The sequence below is a fragment of the Dromiciops gliroides genome, chromosome X (assembly GCF_019393635.1).
Source record: "Dromiciops gliroides isolate mDroGli1 chromosome X, mDroGli1.pri, whole genome shotgun sequence".
NCBI classification, from domain to species: Eukaryota; Metazoa; Chordata; class Mammalia; order Microbiotheria; family Microbiotheriidae; genus Dromiciops; species Dromiciops gliroides.
Window position 1 is genome coordinate 3,508,889 of NC_057867.1, and position 16,962 is coordinate 3,525,850.

The 16,962-nt window shown below is 43.0% G+C and overlaps 4 long non-coding RNA genes across 18 annotated transcripts in view; all 4 read right to left on the minus strand.

The window, feature by feature from the left end:
- Positions 1 to 317: 317 nt before the first annotated feature.
- On the minus strand, positions 318 to 1,398 carry LOC122733443. Its single transcript, XR_006353850.1, has 3 exons — positions 1,362 to 1,398; positions 509 to 557; positions 318 to 393 (listed from the first exon to the last, which is right to left on the minus strand). It is a non-coding gene; the product is annotated as an uncharacterized LOC122733443 (long non-coding RNA).
- Positions 1,399 to 3,358: 1,960 nt separating this feature from the next.
- LOC122733294 lies at positions 3,359 to 4,473 on the minus strand. Its single transcript, XR_006353811.1, has 3 exons — positions 4,385 to 4,473; positions 3,550 to 3,598; positions 3,359 to 3,434 (listed from the first exon to the last, which is right to left on the minus strand). It is a non-coding gene; the product is annotated as an uncharacterized LOC122733294 (long non-coding RNA).
- An 857-nt stretch (positions 4,474 to 5,330) lies between these two features.
- Positions 5,331 to 5,782, minus strand: LOC122733295. Its single transcript, XR_006353812.1, has 3 exons — positions 5,711 to 5,782; positions 5,521 to 5,569; positions 5,331 to 5,405 (listed from the first exon to the last, which is right to left on the minus strand). It is a non-coding gene; the product is annotated as an uncharacterized LOC122733295 (long non-coding RNA).
- Positions 5,783 to 14,450: 8,668 nt separating this feature from the next.
- The window catches only part of LOC122733456, a 98,174-nt gene continuing 95,662 nt past the window's right edge, over positions 14,451 to 16,962 (minus strand). For 13 of the 15 annotated variants that reach the window (XR_006353858.1, XR_006353854.1, XR_006353856.1 and 10 more), the window contains 3 exons: positions 15,966 to 16,948; positions 15,623 to 15,844; positions 14,451 to 15,517 (listed from right to left, as the gene is read on the minus strand). This is a non-coding gene — a long non-coding RNA (uncharacterized LOC122733456). The remainder of the gene's footprint in view (positions 15,518 to 15,622; positions 15,845 to 15,965; positions 16,949 to 16,962) is intronic. The other 2 variants (XR_006353862.1, XR_006353866.1) reach the window with 1 other exon arrangement.

Here is a 16,962-nt window from a genome sequence, read left to right on the forward strand (position 1 = left end):
GCCTGAGACCTGCCTTTCCTAAAGTCTCCGTTCCTGGGGGCCAAGGAAAGAAGGAAAGAGAAAAGGGGACTTCAGAGCTAGGAATTTACTTCCCTGAATTCTATACGCTAGACCCATGCAATGACTAAAAGTCATTGTATTGCACCACTGCCTCATCAATTTGCTGTGTTTTTCCCAGAGAGTGCCAGAAGGTGAGAAAGACAGAGCAGACAGGGGAAACACAGAGGGCAGTGAGGGAAGGGTAGAGCAGGGCAAAAAAATGCAAAAGAAAACTGACAAAAAGAGAAAAAAGGTGTTTTTTCTTCAAAACCGCCTTACCTTTGCTGTTTTCCTAGTGGCCTGACTCAGCAAAACACAATCTTCTCTCTTGCTCATGTATTGCTCATCTCTTTCCTAGAACAGTCCAGGAGAAAAGGAGAAGAGAGATACGGCTGAGACCCCCTTTACTTCCTCAACAATTTTTCCAATTTGTTGACCTGGACCAGAAGTAAGGAAGGTCTCCCCGTACCTGTTGTCTTGTCCTCTGATCACCATGCAACTTCTGCCAGATTGGTCTCCTGGAGAGGGGATAAGAAGAATAGCAAAGGAAAGTGAGGGACATTCTTCTTGTTCTTCCTTAATTTCTAATGGCTCTGCTCTTCTGGGTCTCCCCCTGGCAAAAGAGGGAACCTTCTCATTGCTCCTTCTCCACTTACTGACATCCACCTCCTGTTGTTGTTGCAATGGAGAGAGAACAATAAGTTCCTCTCTGTCTCCCTCCTTGTAGGCTTCTTGCCGCTCTAGTCTTGCTTGCGGGAAGAAGGAGAAAGAGACCAGCTCATGTGAGTTTTCTCTTTTGACCTGATATGTGGGATTAGGGAAAGCGAGAGGGCCTTCAAGGAACCCTGTCCTGTTTGTTAGGCCAAGCTGGCATCTCCTGCACGCTTCTTGCTTTCTGTCTTGAACATGCCCCTGGTTTAGTGCTCTTGGCCATGGCAATGAAAGAGAGGGAGAGCATGGTGCTTGTACTGCATGCCCTTTACTTTCTTCAATCCTATCGCCAAAATACTCTACATGAGAAACAGTCATCTCTCTTCCTTGTATATTAATCATCAGTTTGGTGCAGATTCCCCCCAAGAGTGACATAATGGGAAAAACTGAGAGAGACAAAGAGAAAGGGAGAGAGAGAGAGAGAGAGAGAGAGAGAGAGAGAGAGAGAGAGAGAGAAGAAGAAGAAGAAGAAGAAGAAGAAGAAGAAGAAGAAGAAGACGAAGAAGAAAGAGAGGAAGGGAGGGAATGAGGGAGAAAGGGAAGTAATGAGGAAGAACAAGGGACAAAAGAATACAGAAGGAAATAATGAAGGAGAATTTAACTCTTCCTACCTGCCCTGTCCTTGCTGTGGCCCTGGCAGCCCCAATCAGGAAAAGAGAATAGTCTGTCCTTCTCACCTATTGCTCATATCTTTGCGAAAATACTGGAAGAGAGAAAGAGAAACAAGACATGGGTGAGAACCACTTCACTTATTCCAGAATCTGTCCACTTTGTTGACAAGGGCAAGAAATGAAGGGGGTCTCCCCGTACCTCTGGGGTCATCTTCTGATGACCATCAAACACCTGACAGATGGGTCTCCTGGAGAGGGCATTCCAGCTGGAGGAAAAGGAAGAGAGGGACAATGTTCTGTTTTTACCTCATCTTCTCCTTGCTTTGCTCCTCTTGTCCTGGATCTCAAAGAGAAAGCATCTACCTTCCCACTTCCCCCTTTTCCCATACTCACATTCTAGTCAAGTCTCTGTAGCAATGAAGAGAGATAAGCTCCTCTCGCCCAGACTCCTTGTAGTCTTCTTGCAACACTAGTCTTGATTGTAGTCTTCTTGCCGCTCTAGTCCTGCTTGCGGGAAGAAGGAGAAAGAGACCAGCTCATGTGAGTTTTCTCTTTTGACCTGATGTGTGGGATTAAGGAAAGAGAGAGGGCCTTCAAGGAGCCCTGTCCTGTTTGTTAGGCCAAGCTGGCATCTCATGCATGTCACTCTCTTTCTTTCTTGAACATACCCCTGGTTTAGTGCTCTTGGCCATGGCAATGAAAGAGAGGGAGAGCATGGTGCTTGTACTGCATGCCCTGTAGTTTCTTTAATCCTATCGTCAAAATACTCTACATGAGAAACAGTCATCTCTCTTCCTTGCATATTAATCATCAGTTTGGTGCAGATTCCTCCCAAGAGTGACATAATGGGAAAAACTGAGAGAGACAAAGAGAAAGGGACAGAGAGAGAGAGAGAGAGAGAGAGAGAGAGAGAGAGAGAGAGAGAGAGAGAGAGGAAGAAGAAGAAGACGAAGAAGAAAGAGAGGAAGGGAGGGAATGAGGGAGAAAGGGAAGTAATGATGAAGAAAAAGGGACAAAAGAATACAGAAGGAAATAATGAAGAATTTAACACTTCCTACCTGCCCTGTCCTTGCTGTGGCCCTTGCAGCCCGAATCAGGAAAAGAGAATCGTCTGTCCTTCTCACCTATTGTTCATGTCTTTGCCAAAATATTGGAAGAGAGAAAGAGAAACGAGACATGGGTGAGAACCACTTCACTTCTTCCAGAATCTGTCCACTTTTGTTGACAAGGGCAAGAAATGAAGAGAGTCTCCCCGTACCTCTGGGGTCATCTTCTGATGACCATCAAACGTCTGACCGATGGGTCTCCTGGAGAGGGCATTCCAGCAGGAGGAAAAGGAAGAGAGGGACAATCTTCTGTTTTTACCTCATCTTCTCCTTGCTTTGCTCCTCTTGTCCTGGATCTCAAAGAGAAAGCATCTACCTTCCCACTTCCCCCTTTTCCCATACTCACCTTCTAGTCAAGTCTCTGTAGCAATGGAGAGAGATAAGCTCCTTTCCCCCAGCCTGCCTGTAGTCCTCTTGCAACACTAGTGCTGACTGGGAACAGGACATAGAGAGGATCTCCTTTGAGTTTTCTCCTTTTCCCTGATGTTTGCAATCAGTCAAACGGAGAGGGCATTGAAGGGAGCCTGTCTTCTTTGTCATGCCAAGCAGGCATCACTTACTTCCCTCTCTTCCTGCCTGAGACCTGCCTTTCCTAAAGTCTCCGTTCCTGGGGGCCAAGGAAAGAAGGAAAGAGAAAAGGGGACTTCAGAGCTAGGAATTTACTTCCCTGAATTCTATACGCTAGACCCATGCAATGACTAAAAGTCATTGTACTGCACCACTGCCTCATCAATTTGCTGTGTTTTTCCCAGAGAGTGCCAGAAGGTGAGAAAGACAGAGCAGACAGGGGAAACACAGAGGGCAGTGAGGGAAGGGTAGAGCAGGGCAAAAAAATGCAAAAGAAAACTGACAAAAAGAGAAAAAAGGTGTTTTTTCTTCAAAACCGCCTTACCTTTGCTGTTTTCCTAGTGGCCTGACTCAGCAAAACACAATCTTCTCTCTTGCTCATGTATTGCTCATCTCTTTCCTAGAACAGTCCAGGAGAAAAGGAGAAGAGAGATACGGCTGAGACCCCCTTTACTTCCTCAACAATTTTTCCAATTTGTTGACCTGGACCAGAAGTAAGGAAGGTCTCCCCGTACCTGTTGTCTTGTCCTCTGATCACCATGCAACTTCTGCCAGATTGGTCTCCTGGAGAGGGGATAAGAACAGTAATAACGAAAGTGAGGGACATTCTTCTTGTTCTTCCTTAATTTCTAATGGCTCTGCTCTTCTGGGTCTCCCCCTGGCAAAAGAGGGAACCTTCTCATTGCTCCTTCTCCACTTACTGACATCCACCTCCTGTTGTTGTTGCAATGCAGAGAGAACGATAAGTTCCTCTCTGTCTCCCTCCTTGTAGTCTTCTTGCCGCTCTAGTCTTGCTTGCGGGAAGAAGGAGAAAGAGACCAGCTCATGTGAGTTTTCTCTTTTTACCTGATGTGTGGGATTAGGGAAAGAGAGAGGGCCTTCAACGAGCCCTGTCCTGTTTGTTAGGCCAAGCTGGCATCTCCTGCATGCCTCTCGCTTTCTGTCTTGAACATGCCCCTGGTTTAGTGCTCTTGGCCAAGGCAATGAAAGAGAGGGAGAGCATGGTGCTTGTACTGCATGCCCTTTACTTTCTTCAATCCTATCGACAAAATACTCTACATGAGAAACAGTCATCTCTCTTCCTCGTATATTAATCATCAGTTTGGTGCAGATTCCCCCCAAGAGTGACATAATGGGAAAAACTGAGAGAGACAAAGAGAAAGGGAGAGAGAGAGAGAGAGAGAGAGAGAGAGAGAGAGAGAGAGAGAGAGAGAGAAGAAGAAGAAGAAGAAGAAGACGAAGAAGAAAGAGAGGAAGGGAGGGAATGAGGGAGAAAGGGAAGTAATGAGGAAGAACAAGGGACAAAAGAATACAGAAGGAAATAATGAAGGAGAATTTAACTCTTCCTACCTGCCCTGTCCTTGCTGTGGCCCTGGCAGCCCCAATCAGGAAAAGAGAATCGTCTGTCCTTCTCACCTATTGCTCATATCTTTGCGAAAATACTGGAAGAGAGAAAGAGAAACAAGACATGGGTGAGAACCACTTCACTTATTCCAGAATCTGTCCACTTTGTTGACAAGGGCAAGAAATGAAGGGGGTCTCCCCGTACCTCTGGGGTCATCTTCTGATGACCATCAAACACCTGACAGATGGGTCTCCTGGAGAGGGCATTCCAGCTGGAGGAAAAGGAAGAGAGGGACAATGTTCTGTTTTTACCTCATCTTCTCCTTGCTTTGCTCCTCTTGTCCTGGATCTCAAAGAGAAAGCATCTACCTTCCCACTTCCCCCTTTTCCCATACTCACATTCTAGTCAAGTCTCTGTAGCAATGAAGAGAGATAAGCTCCTCTCGCCCAGACTCCTTGTAGTCTTCTTGCAACACTAGTCTTGATTGTGGAAAGAAGGAGACACAGAGGATCTCCTTTGAGTTTTCTCCTTTTCCCTGATGTTTGCAATCAGTCGAACGGAGAGGGCATTGAAGGGAGCTAGTCTTGTTTGTCAGGCCAAGCAGCCACCTCTTGCTTACCTTTCTTTCTGCCTCAGACCTGCCTTTCTTAAAGTCTTCTTGCCTGGGACCAAGGAAAGAAGGAGAGAGAGAAGGAGACTTCAGAGCTAGGAACTGACTTCCCTTAATTCTAAACGCTAGATTCTAGAAAAGACAAAAAGACATTTGTCTTCCTCCTCCATTGATCACGAATTTACTGTGTTTTTCCCAGAGAGTGCCAGAAGGTGAGAAATACAGAGCAGACACAGGAAACAGAGGGCAGTGAGGGAAGGGGAGAGCAGGGCAAAACATGAAAAAGAAAACGGAACAAATAGAGAAAAAAGTTTTGTGGGTTTTTTTTGAACCTGACTTACCTTACCTGTGTTCCTAGTGGCCTGACTCAGCAAAACACAATCTTCTCTCTTGCTCATGTGTTGCTCATCTCTTTCCTAGACCAGTGCAGGAGAGAAGGAGAAGAGAGACACGGGTGAGAGCCTCTTTACTTCCTCAACAATTTTTCCAATTTGTTGACCTGGACCAGAAGTAAGGAAGGTCTCCCCGTACCTTTTGTCTTGTCCTCTGATCACCATGCAACTTCTGCCAGATTGGTCTCCTGGAGAGGGGATAAGAACAGTAATAACGAAAGTGAGGGACATTCTTCTTGTTCTTCCTTAATTTCTAATGGCTCTGCTCTTCAGGGTCTCCCCCTGGCAAAAGAGGGAGCGTTCCCATTGCTCCTTCTCCACTTACTCACATCCACCTCCTGTGGTTGTTGCAATGCAGAGAGAACGGTAAGTTCCTCTCTGTCTCCCTCCTTGTAGTCTTCTTGCCGCTCTAGTCCTGCTTGCGGGAAGAAGGAGAAAGAGACCAGCTCATGTGAGTTTTTTCTTTTGACCTGATGTGTGGGATTAAGGAAAGAGAGAGGGCCTTCAAGGAGCCCTGTCCTGTTTGTTAGGCCAAGCTGGCATCTCATGCATGTCACTCTCTTTCTTTCTTGAACATACCCCTGGTTTAGTGCTCTTGGCCATGGCAATGAAAGAGAGGGAGAGCATGGTGCTTGTACTGCATGCCCTGTAGTTTCTTTAATCCTATCGTCAAAATACTCTACATGAGAAACAGTCATCTCTCTTCCTTGCATATTAATCATCAGTTTGGTGCAGATTCCTCCCAAGAGTGACATAATGGGAAAAACTGAGAGAGACAAAGAGAAAGGGACAGAGAGAGAGAGAGAGAGAGAGAGAGAGAGAGAGAGAGAGAGAGAGAGAGAGAGAGAGAGAGAGGAAGAAGAAGAAGACGAAGAAGAAAGAGAGGAAGGGAGGGAATGAGGGAGAAAGGGAAGTAATGATGAAGAAAAAGGGACAAAAGAATACAGAAGGAAATAATGAAGAAGAATTTAACTCTTCCTACCTGCCCTGTCCTTGCTGTGGCCCTGGCAGCCCCAATCAGGAAAAGAGAATCGTCTGTCCTTCTCACCTATTGCTCATATCTTTGCGAAAATATTGGAAGAGAGAAAGAGAAACAAGACATGGGTGAGAACCACTTCACTTCTTCCAGAATCTGTCCACTTTTGTTGACAAGGGCAAGAAATGAAGAGAGTCTGCCCGTACCTCTGGGGTCATCTTCTGATGACCATCAAACGTCTGACTGATGGGTCTCCTGGAGAGGGAATTCCAGCAGGAGGAAAAGGAAGGGAGGGACAATCTTTTGTTTTTACCTCATCTTCTCCTTGCTTTGCTCCTCTTGTCCTGGATCTCGAAGAGAAAGCATCTACCTTCCCACTTCCCCCTTTTCCCATACTCACCTTCTAGTCAAGTCTCTGTAGCAATGGAGAGAGAGAAGCTCCTCTCCCCCAGCCTGCTTGTGGTCTTCTTGCAACACTAGCGTTGATTGTGGACAGGAGACAGAGAGGATCTCCTTTGAGTTTTCTCCTTTTCCCTGATGTTTGGAATCAGTCAAACGGAGAGGGCATTGAAGGGAGCCTGTCTTCTTTGTCATGCCAAGCAGGCATCACTTGCTTCCCTCTCTTCTTCCTGCCTGAGACGTGCCTTTCCTAAAGTCTCCTTTCCTGGGGCCAAGGAAAGAAGGAGAGAGAGAAGGGGACTTCAGAGCTAGGAATTTACTTCCCTGAATTCTAAACCCTAGATCCTGGCAATGACCAAAAGTCATTGTACTGTACCACTGCTCATAAATTTCCTGTGTTTTTCCCAGAGAGTGCCAGAAGGTGAGAAAGACAGAGCAGAGAGGGGAAACACAGAGGGCAGTGAGGGAAGGGTAGAGCAGGGCAAAAAAATGCAAAAGAAAACGGACAAATAGAGAAAAAAGGTGTTTTTTCTTTGAAACTGCTTTACCTTTGCTGTGTTCCTAGTGGCCTGACTCAGCAAAACACAATCTTCTCTCTTGCTCATGTATTGCTCACCACTCTCCTAGAATAGTTCAGGAGAAAAGGAGAAGAGAGATACGGCTGAGACCCCCTTTACTTCCTCAACAATTTTTCCAATTTGTTGACCAGGACCAGAAGTAAGGAAGGTCTCCCCGTACCTGTTGTCTCGTCCTCTGATCACCATGCAACTTCTGCCAGATTGGTCTCCTGGAGAGGGGATAAGAAGAGTAGCAAAGGAAAGTGAGGGACATTCTTCTTGGTCTTCCTTAATTTCTAATGGCTCTGCTCTTCTGGGTCTCTTCTCCACTTACTGACATCCACCTCCTGTTGTTGTTGCAATGCAGAGAGAACGATAAGTTCCTCTCTGTCTCCCTCCTTGTAGTCTTCTTGCCGCTCTAGTCTTGCTTGCGGGAAGAAGGAGAAAGAGACCAGCTCATGTGAGTTTTCTCTTTTTACCTGATGTGTGGGATTAGGGAAAGAGAGAGGGCCTTCAACGAGCCCTGTCCTGTTTGTTAGGCCAAGCTGGCATCTCCTGCATGCCTCTCGCTTTCTGTCTTGAACATGCCCCTGGTTTAGTGCTCTTGGCCAAGGCAATGAAAGAGAGGGAGAGCATGGTGCTTGTACTGCATGCCCTTTACTTTCTTCAATCCTATCGACAAAATACTCTACATGAGAAACAGTCATCTCTCTTCCTCGTATATTAATCATCAGTTTGGTGCAGATTCCCCCCAAGAGTGACATAATGGGAAAAACTGAGAGAGACAAAGAGAAAGGGAGAGAGAGAGAGAGAGAGAGAGAGAGAGAGAGAGAGAGAGAGAGAAGAAGAAGAAGAAGAAGAAGAAGAAGACGAAGAAGAAAGAGAGGAAGGGAGGGAATGAGGGAGAAAGGGAAGTAATGAGGAAGAACAAGGGACAAAAGAATACAGAAGGAAATAATGAAGGAGAATTTAACTCTTCCTACCTGCCCTGTCCTTGCTGTGGCCCTGGCAGCCCCAATCAGGAAAAGAGAATCGTCTGTCCTTCTCACCTATTGCTCATATCTTTGCGAAAATACTGGAAGAGAGAAAGAGAAACAAGACATGGGTGAGAACCACTTCACTTATTCCAGAATCTGTCCACTTTGTTGACAAGGGCAAGAAATGAAGGGGGTCTCCCCGTACCTCTGGGGTCATCTTCTGATGACCATCAAACACCTGACAGATGGGTCTCCTGGAGAGGGCATTCCAGCTGGAGGAAAAGGAAGAGAGGGACAATGTTCTGTTTTTACCTCATCTTCTCCTTGCTTTGCTCCTCTTGTCCTGGATCTCAAAGAGAAAGCATCTACCTTCCCACTTCCCCCTTTTCCCATACTCACATTCTAGTCAAGTCTCTGTAGCAATGGAGAGAGATAAGCTCCTCTCCCCCAGCCTGCTTGTAGTCTTCTTGCAACACTAGTGTTGATTGTGGATAGGAGACAGAGAGGATCTCCTTTGAGTTTTCTCCTTTTCCCTGATGTTTGCAATTCGTCAAACAGGGAGGGCTTTGAAGGGTGCCTGTCCTGTTTGTCAGGCCAAGCAGCCACCTCTTGCTTCAGATATGCCTTTCCTAAAGTCTTCTTGTTTGGGGCCATGGGAAGAAGAGAGAGGGAGTCCTCAGAGCTTGGCATTTTCTTCCCTCAATTCTATATGCTAGACTAGAACATGAGGGGAAGTAATTTCCCTTGTTCATATATTATCAATATCCTGTATTTTTATTATAGAGTGTTAAAACGTGAGAAAGAGAGAAAGTGTTGTGGGCCAACCTCAGAGAATAGTGACGGAAGGGGAGAGCAAGTAAAAAAAGGAAAAAGAAAAGGGAAAAGGAAAGGGAATAAAGAAAAAAGGTTTCTTTTTCTTACAACCTCCCTTATGTTTGCTGTGTTTCGGCATGTCTCAGTAAAACACAATCTTCTCTTTTGCTCATGTATTGGCCATCTCTTCCATAGAGTAGTGCAATATAGGTGAGAGTCCTTTTACTTCCTCAATTTTCCAATTTGTTGACAAGCCCACAACCCAAGTAGGGTCTCCCTGTACCCCTTGTGTCTTCCTCTGATTAGCATCTAAATTCTGCCAGATGGGTCCCCTGGACAGGGTATATGAGCAGCACGAAAAGGAAAAGGGACAATCTTCTTCTTCTACCTTATCTTCCTCTTGCTTTCCTCTTCTTATTTTACTCCCCTACAAAGAAAATGTCTTACCATTTCCCCTTTTTTCCTTATTCCCATATACCATCGTCATTACAAAAATGACGAAAGATAACCTCCTTTCTCCCTTCCTCCTTTTAGTCTTCTTGCAGTAGCATTCTTGTTTCCTGAGAGGAGACAGAGAAGGCCTCATTTGACTTTCTTATTTTTACCCATTGTTTGGTATCAGGGAAATAGAGAGGGCTTTCTAGGAACCCTGTCCTGTTATTCAAGCCAAGTAGTCATCTACTGCATGTATCTCTCTTTCTATCTTGAACATGCCTCTGGTTAAGTCCTCTTGCCCTTGGCCAGGGGAGGGAATGAGGGAGAGGGAGAGCATGGCCCTTGTACTGCAAGGCATTTACTTCCTTTAATCATGTAGTCAAGATCCTGGAAATGAGAAAGAGTTATCTCTATTGCTCATATATTGTTTATCACTTTACTGTAGATTCACCACAGAGTGGCATAAAGTGAGAGACAGACAGATAGAGAGAAGGAAACACAGAGAATGAGGGAGGGAAGTAGTGAGTAACGAAGACAAAAGGGCAAAGAGTACAGAAAGAAAGATGAATTATTGTCCTCTTCCAACCTGCGTTGTCCTTTCTTTGGTCTTAGTGACCTGATGGAGCAAAAGACCATCTTTACCTCTTTAGTTTTGCTGGAGAGAAGTAGAAAATAGTTATGGGTGAGTGCCTCTTTACCTGCTCATCAATTTTTCCAATTTGTTGACATGGGCAAGAAATAAGTAGGCTCTCCCCATACCTGTTTTCCCTCATTCCCTTTACCATGAGGCTTCTGCCAGATGGGTCTCCTGGTGAGGGGATAAGAGCAGCAGTAAAAGGAAGAAAGGGACAATCCTTATTTTCTTGCTTTGTTCTTTTTTATCTGAGGCTGGCAATGACTGATTCCTCCCATCGCTTTTTTTGTCATTTCTCACATAATTTTGTTGCATTTCTTGGAGGTGAAGAGAGTGGGAAATTCCTCTCTACTTCAGTCCTTTTAGTCTTCTTGCAGCAGTAGTCTTGCTTTCTTGGTCAAGTAGAAAGTTATGGTCTTATTCGAGTCTTCTTTTTTACCTGATATTTAGGGTGCTTGTGAGGTTTTTTCTCGAGGTGGGGTGGAGGAAGAAGTAAACGCCTCTCTCTCTCCCTCCTAGTTGTCTTCTTGCAATAGTAGTCTTGTTTCCTAGGCCAAGAAGACAAGGTTTCATTTCAGTCTTGTTTTTTTATGTGATGTTTGGAATTTTGAAAACATAGTTGGGCTTCAAGCAACCCTGTCCTCTTTGTCATGTCAAGCAGGAATCTTCTTTTTCTCTCACTGTCTTGGATATGTCTTTACTATAGTCATATCGCCTAGCACCATGCAGTGTATTGTTATCTTACTGCTAGTCATTTTCTTCCTTTAATCCTATTGACTAATCCCTGGAAATGAGAAATAGTCGTCTTGCTTTCTCATACCTTGTTTATTGCTTGACTGTAGTTTTACTGGAGGGAAGGGGGCAGGAGGGAAAGGGGGGGAGAGAGAGAGAGAGAGAGAGAGAGAGAGAATGAGAATGAATATCTCCATCTTCTAGCCAGCGATCTCCTTGCTGTGTTACTTCTGATGGGTGGCTGGAAACAACAAAGTCTTTTCCCTTGATTACACAATGATCATCTCTTTGCTGTAGTTTCCCTGGAGCGAGGGACATAAAGAGATATGAGTAAGAAATTCTTTTTCCTCTCAAAATTTCCTTTAAAATGTTGACAGTGCTCACAAATCAAGAGGGCCTCCTTGTACCTGTCTTCTGGTATCTTCTTCATAGTCTGACTCCTGCTAACTTGATGTGCAGGGATGAGTAGAGTGAGACAAGAGACAGAGAAACAGAGATATAGTGAACCTTCCTCTTCCAGCCTTTTATCTTCTTCCTGTGGTAGTATCAGTCTGCCTCTAGAAAAGAGAATATTTCCCTTAGTTCCCCTCCTCTCTGCTCACAGCCTTGGTCATGTCTTTGCTAGAGAGAGAGGAGAGAAAAGCTCTTCTTTATCTCCTTTCATGCTGTTTTCTTGCAGCAGTAGTCTTCTTCCAGGCCCCATGCAGAGAGAGGATCTCCTTTGTTTCTTGTCCTTTTTGACCTTCTGGGCGGGATCAGGGAAACAAACAGGGGCTCCACTTAATACTGTCCTGTTTGTCAGTCTCAGGGTAGCATCTCCTCATTCATTCTCTCATCACTTTACTACAGTCCCATTGGTTTGGTCCAGGGAAAGACAGACAGAGAGAAAGAGTGGGGGGGAGGGAGAGGGAGAAAGGAAAAAGGAGAGAGAACCTTCTTTTTTCAATGGTATTTTATTTTTTCCAATTACATGTAAAGGCAATTTTTCATATTCATTTTTTTCATTGGTCCTTTTTTCATATTTATTTTTTATAAGATTCTGAGTTCTAATTTTTCTCTTTCCCTCCTTTTCCTTCCCTCCCTCCCTCCTTAAAACAGCAAGCAATCATATATATGTTATATATTTGCAATCATGAAAAACATATTTCCATAATAGTTATGTTGTGAAAGAACAGAGAACAAAAGGAAAAAGGTATGATAAAAATAAAGTGATAAAAGTATGTTTGGATCAATATACAGATTCCATCAGTTCTTTATTTGGATGTGGATAGTATTTTTCATCATGAGTTTTTTGTAATTGTTCTGGATCATTGTATTGCTGATAATAGCTTAGTTATTTACAGTAGATCATCATGAAACATTGCTGTTACTGCGTAAAATGTTCTTCTGGTTCTGCTCATTTCACTTTCATCAGTTCATTTAAATCTTTCCAGGCTTTTTGGAAATCCTTCTGCTCATCATTTCCTTTTCTCCCCTACAATTCAATTTTTTTTCTTAATTACATGTAAAACCATTTTAACATTCTTTTTTCAAATTTAGAATTCCAAATTCTCCCCCTCCCTCCCCTCATTGAGAAGGCAAGCAATTTGAAATATATTATACATATGTAGTCATGATAAACATTTCCATGTAAGTCATGTTTTCAAAGAAAACACAGACCAAAAATAATCATAGAAAAATAAAGAAAGTAAAGAAAAGTATCTTTGATCTGCTTTCAGGCTCCACCAGTTCTTTCTCTGGAGACTGACAGTACCTTTCATCAAAAGTTCTTCAGAACTGCCTTGGATCATTGTATTGCTCAGTTATTCATAGCAGATCATCATACTATGTTGCTGTTGCTGTGTACAATGTTTTCCTGGTTCTGCTTATTTCACTTTCATCAGTGTATCTAAGTCTTTCCAGGTTTTCCTGAGAGGACACTGCTTGTCATTTCTGAAATCAAAATAGTATTTCATCACAATCATAAACAACAACTTGTTCAACCATTCCCCAGTTGATATAAACCCCTTAAATTTTCAATTCTTTGCAACCACTAAAAGAGCTGCTATAAATATTTTTGTTTATATAGGTCCTTTTTAATATCTTTGGGATACAGAACTAGTAGCAATATTGCTGGATCAAAGGTAGCTCTTTGGGCATAATTCCAAATTGTTTTTTAGTGTCTCAATTTTCACACATTCATTCCAACATTTGTCATTTTTTTCCATGTCATATAAACCAATCTGATAGATGTGGTAGCTTAGAGTTATTTTAATTTGCATTTCTCTGATCACTAGCAATTTAGGGCACTTTTTCATATAACTATAGGTAGCTTTGATTACTTTGTCTAAAAACTGCCTGTTCATATCCTTTGACCACTTACCTATTGAGGAATGGGTCTTATCTCTACAAATTTGACTCAGTTTTCTAAATATTTGAGAAACGAGGTCTTTATCAGAGAAACTTCTAAAAATCTTTTTTACAATAATTATTACCAACTATGTTTTTTCCTCCATTCTATTTTCCTCTTGTTTATCCTACTCTCTATTTTGACCTTATCCATTCTCAAAACTGATTTGCTTCTGATTTTTATGTGCCCTCCTTTCTATCAGACCCCCCCCTTCCCTGCCACTTCTCTTATCCCCTCTTCCACTCCTATTTTCCTATATGGTAAGATAGATTCCTATACCCATTTGAGTATGTATATTATTCCCTCTTTAAAAGAATTCTGACGAGAGTAAGGTTCACATGCTTTCCCCTACCTCCCCTATTTGCCCCACCACCTTAAAAAAAGTCTCTTGTGCCTCTTGTATGTCAGATAATTTACCCCATTCCACCTCTCCCTTTCCCCATCTCCCAGGGCATTCTTCTTTGTCACCCCTTAATTTTGTTTTTTTTTTTAGATAATCATTCCATTATATTCAACTCATACCCATGTCCTCTATGTTTACTCCTAACTGTCCTAATAATGAGAATTTTTATTAGGATTTACAAATATCATTTTCCCATGTAGGAATGTAAATAATTTAATCCTTATTATTTCCTTTTCCTGTTTACCTTGTTATGCTTCTTTTCAGTCTTGTATTTGAAAGTCAAATTTTCTATTCAGCTCTGGTCTTTTCCTCAGGAATGCTCCAAAGTCCTCTATTTCAATGAATATCCATTTTTTTCCTTTGAAGGATTATAATCAGTTTTGCTAGGTAGGTGATTCTTGGTTGTAATCCTAGCTCTTTTGCCCTCTGGAATATTATATTTGAAGCCCTCTAATCCTTTAATATAGAAACTGTTAAATCTTGTGTTATCCTGACTGTGGCTCCTTGATATCTGAATTGTTTCTTTTTGGCTGCTTGCGATATTTTCTCCTGGGAGGAATTTGGCTATAATATCCCTGGGAGTTTTCATTTTGGGATCTCTTTTATGATGTGATGGGTGGATTCTTTCAATTTCTATTTTCCCTTCTGTTTTTTCAGGGCAATTTTCCTCGATACCTTCTTGAAAGATGTCTAGGCTCTTATTTTGATCATAGCTTTCAGTTAAGTCCAATAATTCTTCAATTATCTTTCTTGAATCTATTTTCTAGGTCAGTTGTTTTTCCAAGGATACATTTCACATTTTTCACTTTTTTAGTTTGTTTTATTGTTTCCTGATGTCTCATTAGCTTCCACTTGCCCAATTATTATTTTTAAGGAAGTATCTTCTTAAGTGAGATTTTGTAGCTCCTTTTCCATTTGGCCAATTCTACTTTCTTAGAAGTTTTCTTTTTCTAAGCTGTTGACTCTTTTTTTTTCATGATTCACTTGCATCATGCTCATTTTCCCAAATTTTTTTCTCTATTTCATTTTAAAAATAATTTTAGCTGAGACCAATTCATATTCCTCTTTAAGGCTTTGTATGTAGGCATTTTGACATTGCTGCCCACTTATGAGTTTGTGTTTTTATTTTTCCTAGTCACCATAGTACTTTTCTATGGCAGGGCTTTTCTTTTTCTTTTTGCTCATTTTCCAGTCTATTTCATGACTTTTAAAGTTGGGCTCTGCTCCTGGGATAAAAGGGGTACTATTCCAAGTTTCTAACACAGGAGGCAAGGAGTCTGGTCACTGGGTTTCTGCGCTGTAGCCTCAAGGGAAGGTGGCTTACAAACTGAGCTGGTGTGGCCTGGCCCAGTCACACCTGTTGTACCTGGGGTTCTGGGGCTGGAAGTTTGTCTGCTGTGCTGGGGCTGGAGGCCTTACAGCCATTCTGCTGTCCCTTGGCCTGCTGAGTCAGTATGACAGGGGCATGGTTGCTGGGGCTAGGAACTTCCTGCTAGCTTGCTGTGACGCCGCCTGTGCTGAGCTATGTTCCCATTTACACAAGTGAGAGAGTACTTTCCTATAGTGCTTCTAAGTTATCTTGAGCTGGAAAATTGTTTCACCCCATCTTTTTTCGGTTATATAACTCCAGAATTCATTTAGAGGTGAAATTTACAGTTGTTTTATAGGTAACTGGGGATATCTCAGGCAACTTCCTGACTTTTCTCTTCTATCTTTGTGAATCTTCCTCTTCTGGCCATTTATCTCCTTGCTGTGGTCTTCATCACCATACCATCATAGAGTCTTCTTCCTTTGTTACAGACTGGTCATCTCTTTGCAGTACTTTTGCAGGAGAGAGGGAGAGATAAATATGGGTTAGAGATTCTTTCTACCCTCATACTTTCCTCCAATCTAGTGACAAGGCCAGAAATAAAGAAATAGACATACCTGTCTTCTGATACTCTCTTCAGAATCAAGCTTCAACTAGCTGGACCTGCTGTGTGGGTAAAAGAGAAAGAGGAAAAGGAAGAAGAAGAGAAAGAGGAAGAAGAGAGAGAGAGAGAAAGAAAGGAAAGAAAGAGAATCTTCCTCTTCCAGCCAATCGTCTCCTTGCTGTTGGCCTGACTCAGGAAAAGAGAATCTTCTCCCTTGGTCATATATTGTTCATCTCTTTGGTACAGTTTTGAGGGAGAGAAGGAGAAAAAGAGATATGGGTAAGAGACTCTTTACTTTCTCATAAATTACATAAATCTGTTAACAGGGCTAAGAAATATAGAAGGTCTCCCCATACCTGTGTTCTGGCACTCTCTCCATAGTCAGACTTCTGCTAGCTGGGTGTGCCACAGAAGGAGAAAGAGGAAGAGAAAGATGATCTTCCTCTTCCAGGGCATATTCTCCTTGCTGACCCTGAAAAAGAGAGTCTTCCCCTTGTTCCCCTCCCCTTACTCACAAACTGGTCATGTCTTCAGAGAGAGAGAGAGAGAGAGAGAGAGGAGAGACACAAGCTCCTCTCTACCTCTACCTCCCTCCTGGTTGTCTTCTTGCAGCAGTAGTCTTTGCTTCCTAGGCCAGAGAGACAGAGGATTTCATTTGGGTATCATCCTTTTATCTGCTGTTTGGGATCAGGGAAACAAAGAAGAGCTCCATCGATGCCTGTTCTGTTTGTCAGGTCCAGGGGGACATCTCCTGATTCTCTTTCTGTGTTTTGTATTTCACTTTACTACAGTCCTGTTGCCTAGGTCCGGGGAGAGAATGACAGAATGACAGAATAAGGGAGAGAATGAGAGATGGGGGGGGGGAGGGGAGGAGAGAATGAGAATGAGAATGAATATCTTCATCTTCTAGCCAGCTATCTCCTTGCTATGATACCACAGATGGGTTGCTGGAAATGAGAAAGTCTTTTCCCTTGGTTACAAACTGGTCATCTCTTTGCTGTAGTTTTGTGGGAGAGAGGGATAAAGGAAGTGAGAGACAGATAAGTGTGAGATACTGTCCTACCCCTTAATTTGCTCCAATCGGGTAACTAGGCCCAACACCTTTCCCCATACCTTTCTTCTGGTCTATTCTTCAGAGTCAGGCCTCTTTTAGCTGGACCTGCTGGGGCTGGGGGTTGAGAAGAGGGGGAAGAGACACAGAGAGATGGAAAGAAATAAAAGAAAAAGAGAGAAATAAAAGAGAATCTTCCTCTTTTAACCCAACATCTCCTTGCTGTGGTCCTAGTGGCCTGACTCAGGAAAACAGGATCTTCTCTCTTGCTCATACATCCATCATCTCCTTGGTAAAGTTTT